This window comes from Propithecus coquereli, unplaced genomic scaffold, assembly GCF_000956105.1.
Source record: "Propithecus coquereli isolate 6110/MARCELLA unplaced genomic scaffold, Pcoq_1.0 Scaffold2, whole genome shotgun sequence".
Taxonomy (NCBI): domain Eukaryota; kingdom Metazoa; phylum Chordata; class Mammalia; order Primates; family Indriidae; genus Propithecus; species Propithecus coquereli.
This window is the reverse complement of record NW_012144966.1, coordinates 14533543-14538887: the sequence shown is the minus strand read 5'-3', so window position 1 is coordinate 14538887 and position 5345 is coordinate 14533543.

Here is a 5345-nt window from a genome sequence, read left to right as displayed (position 1 = left end):
TTATAAATAAGGAAAGATTCAGATTTTTTTTGTGAAGTACAAGGAGGCTTTTGATTAATAAAGGAGAAACTGATGAATCTAGTTCCTAGTGCAAGACATTAATAAATACACTGGAAAGAATGGCCAAAGCAATCCTAAGCAAAAAGAACAAAGCTGGAGCATCACATTACCTGATTTCAAATTACGCTACAAGTCTATAACAAACAAAACAGCATGGTACTGGTATCAAAATAGACACATAGATCAATGGAACAGAATAGATAACACAGAAATAAAGCCATATACCTATAACTGACTGATTTCCAACAAAGTGGACAAAAAGATACATTGGAGATAGGACACCCTAGTCAATAAATGATCTTAAGAAAATTGGATGGTCATAGGCAGACAAATGAATCTGGACCCCTATCTCTCACCATATATGAAAATTAATTCAAGATGGATTAAAGGCTTAAATATAAGACTTGAAACTATAAAAATTCTGGAATAAAATCCAAGAAAAACTCTTCTGGGCATTGGCCCTAGGTAAAGAATTTATGACTAAGACCTCAAAAGCAAATGCAACAAAAACAAAAGTAGACAAATGAGACCTAAACTAAAAAGCTTCTTCACAGCAAAAGAAATAATCAACAAAATGAACAGCCAACCTACAGAATGGGAGAAAATGTTAGCAAACTAAGCATCTGACAAAGGACTAATATTTAGACTCTAAAAGGAGCTCAAACAACTCAACCAAAAAAACCCAAAGAACGTGAATGGACATATTTCAAAAAAAAGGTATACAAATGGCCAGAAAGCATGTGAGAAAATGCTCAATATCACTACTAATCATGACAGAAATTCAAATTAAAATCACAATGAGATACCATCTTACATCAGTCACAATAGTTATTACTAAAAAGTCAAAAAATAACCTATGTCAGCTAGGATACAGAGAAAAAGGAACATTTATGCACTGTTAGTGGGAATGTAAATTAGTACAACCCTCTATGGAAAACAGTATGGAGACTTCTCAAAGAACTAAAAATAGAACTACCATCTGATCCAGGAATCCCTCTACTGTGTATCTACCCAAAGGAAAATAAAACAGTATATCAAAAAGATACCTGTACTTATATGTGTATCACAGCACTATTTACAATAGCAAAAATATGGAATCAATCTAAGTGTCTATCAATGGATAATTATATTTAAAGAAATGGTGTGGTGTATGATATATATATTTATACCACACACACATGCCATGGAATACTATGTAGCCATAAAAATGTATGAAATCATGTCTTTTACAGCAACATAGATGGAACATTATCTTAGGTGAAATAACTCAGAAATAGAAAGTCAAACACTGCATGTTCTCACTTATTAGTGGAAGCTAAATAATGCGGACACATGGACATAAAAAGTGAAATAATAGACATTGGAGACTCAGGTAAGAGGGTAAGAGAGTGGGAGGGTAGGCAGGGGTGAGGGATGAAAAATTGCTTCATGAGCACAGTGTATGCTATTTGGGTGATGGTTACACTAAAAGCCCAGACTTCACCACTATGCATTATATCCACGTAACAAGATTGCATTTGTACTCCCTAAATCTATAAAAATAAAAAAAATTAAAAATCACCAAAGTGTAGAATAAGAAGCAGATATTAGAACAAGTAGGTTGGTTGTCTTCAGGGGCAGTAAGAACAGTCACATGAATGTTATGTTGAGAAAGAGTAAAAATTATACTGAAAGCTAGGAAAGAGCTCTCTGCCAGCTACTAGGGAAATCAGAGATTGTTGTGGGCTTTTGAGTAGGAAATGATAAATTAAAAAGGAAATTATAGGGTAAGATGCATTTGAAGAGGAACCTACTAGAAGATTGGTGGTGGTCTATGATTAAAATTAGGCAGACTTGGTCTGTTGTGAAAATATGGGAAGGGAAGATCAGGGGGAAAATTTGAGATCTGAGAGAAATGTTAATATAATATGAGGAAAAGTGAAAATAATAATCAAATCGTATAATACGATTAGAAAATAGATAGTATAAGTACCAGAAATGAATACCAGATTATGGGTGACATATTAAGGAATCATGTGATTCCTTAATCAGACTTGAAAATCTGAATTTGAATTTGTAGATATGTCTATTATACATAAATTCTCTGTTGTTTTTTCCTGTATGTGTCCATTTTGTTTGATACATAATAAGGAGATGATTCAGGTTAATTGTGATGGGATGATTAATGTAAAATTCATTTTTTTTCCTTCTGCATGATTCAATATCATGTATTTCCATGGAACTGAAATGTAGCCAACGAAACCAAGGGGAGAATTTTGGAATGTTTCTGAGAAAGCGTGTGGCTTTGCTTGAGAAAGGAAACATTACAGAACGATAAAGAGATCAAACCAGCCTCAGCATAGCCAGAACAGTGGACAGCAGAAAAGAGAGATCTAAAGATTCCATGACTTTAATAACTTTGTGGAATTCATGTATCAGCCAACCCCAACATATCCTTGTAAGCTAATAATTCTTCATTGTTTATTTTGTTGCTTATTTTTTCTGTTGAAAGCCCACAATTGAACAAAAATTTTAGCATGATATTTTAAATTCTGTTTCATTATTTTCGCCCTAAACACTATATCATCCACATCTGTTTTTCTTACCTCAATAGTATGTACTCTAGTATATTTAATATATATTCTTCCAATTATTTTCCAAATACGATTTTAGACATCTGTCTGTTACTAAAAAAGATTAGATGTTATTTTTTAATTTTATTTTTTTAAAATAAGTTTTATTGTGTATATTTAAGGCATATGACATAATGTTATGTGACATAGATAGTAAAAAGAGTACTATAGTGAAGCAAATTAATATATCCATCATCTCACATGTTTATCCATTTCTTTTTGTTTTTATGGCAAGAGCAGCTAAGATCTACTTATTTAGCATAAATCCCACATACAGTACAATTTTATTACCTATAGTCCTCATGCTGTACATTAGATCTCTAGACTTGCTTATCCCACATATCCACTACTTTTATCCTCTGCCCTACGTTTCCCCATTTCCTCGCCCACCTCCACCCCTAGTAACCATTATTTTGTTCTCTGTTTCTGTATATTTGAATTTATTTTTTTAGGTTCCAGATATAAATGAGATCATGCAATATTATCTTTCTATGTCTGGTTTATTTCATAGCATAATATCCTTCAAGCTCATCCATGTTGGGGCAAATGGCAGGATCTTGTTCCTTTCTGGGACCAAATGATATTTCATTCTATATACATGCCAGTTTCTTTATCCAATTTTCCACTGATAGACACCTAGGTTGTTTCCAAACCTTGACAATTGTTAATAATGCAGCAATGAACATGGGAGAGCAGAAATCTTCATGAGATAGAGATTTCATTTCCTTTGTTAACATGCCCAGAAGAGGAATTGTTGGATCATGTGGTAGTTCTATTTTTAATTTCTTTAGAAATCTCCATACTGTTTTCCCATAATAGCTATACCAGTCTACATTTCCACGAACAGTATGTAAGAGTTTCCTTTTCTCTACACTCTCACCAACACTCATCTTTTCACTTTTTGATAACGGCCTGCTACTTGGTAGGATAATTTTCAAAATGATATTTTGTGGTGACTTACAGTTTCAACTATGATATGAAAACTACTGTAGAAGTCATCACTCCTATCCTTACAGAAAAAGAAAAAAAGAAAAAATGCTGATCCAATTGAAAAATCAATGACTTTTCTTGGATGTATCAGAGTGGTTTTCAGGGCAAACCACCAATCCCAAGTCTGGAGAGACAAAGTGAATCCAAAGTCATGGCAGAGATCTGCTTTCCTAGAGCAGAAGCCACCACAGCTAAAACACTGGCACGAACACATACGTGGTAGTTTTGATGAATTATTGGAAAGTAAGTTGGCATAGTATGAGAATGAGAAACTCCTGGGGGCTACAGTCTTGGGGGAGGCACAGTTTCATGCTCTTTATCTTCAAAAATCTCACCAGATTCTCAAAGTGAAGATCCAGGAAAGATCTGTTAACACTATTCCAGGGAGAGGGCAAAAGTAAGCCTTGTAAAGTGGGATAGTACTCTGAATAAGAGTCCTTAGAAAGTCAAGAGAGGCGCGAGAGGAATTTGGTGACAATAGAGGACTTTCTAGACTATGACATCAAAAGTTATTAAATACAGTTCAACTCCCAGCCAAATTAACATTGATCTTTACACTAAGGGACTATTTTCCTCAGTTCCTATTACCAATACTTTGTGTCTGGCTTTAACAAAAATATTACAAGAAATACTGGAAGAAAAGAAAAATAGCAGAGTCAGAAGAGACAAAGTATGCATCAGAACAAGACTGAGATATGACACGGATGTTGGAATTATCAGATAGGAAATTTTAAATAACTATAATTAATAGGTAAAGAGCTCTAATGATAAAAGTAGGCACCACGCAAAAATAAAGGAGTAATGTAAGAAGACATATGAAAACTTTGAGAAAAAATCAAAAGAAAATGTCAGAAATTAAAATCATTGTAAACAGAAATGTAGAATGCCTTTGATGGGCTTATGAGTAGACTGGACCTAGCCCAGGAAGGAATCAGTGAGCTTGAAGATAGAACAACAGAAATTCCACAATCTGAAATGTAATGAGTTCTAAACTGCAGCAAGTATATTCTGGTAGAATTGTGAGGAAAAAAAAAAGTCAATATGTAATTGACATACAATATGATTGTGGTAGACTAAAGATGACTACAGATTCTTTGATATTTCTCCCATCAAGAGATTGAGTCTATGCTCTAGATTCCTCTTGAATCTTGCTAGGCGGTGTGACTACCTGATCAACTAAATAAGGTAGAGGTCATCTTTACCAGATCTTTACCAGTTTTTAGGCATAGATATTAAGAGATGAGAGGCTTCCATCTATTGTCTCTTAGAATTTCACTCTTAGAACTTTGCTGCCATTAATTGAGGAAACTTGAGTAGCACCCTCGTAAGACCCATGTGGAGAAGAACCAAGACAATAACCCTGACTGAGTTCCCAAGCAACAGCACAAAATCAACTGACCAGGCATATAAGTGAGCCTTCTTAAAAGTGGATACTCCAGCTCCACTTGAACCAATCCAACCAATGTCACATGTAGCCAATTTGCTTCATGCAAATTGTAGATTCATGAACCATATAAATGACTTTTATTTTAAGGGAATGGATTTTAAGGTGACTCATTATGCATAAATAGACAACCAGAATAATGGTATATGCTAGACTATATGAAGTACAGCACATTATAGGGTCATACAAAAGGCATTCTGGAAGTCATTCTTATGCTGAAAAAGAAAGATGACTAAGAT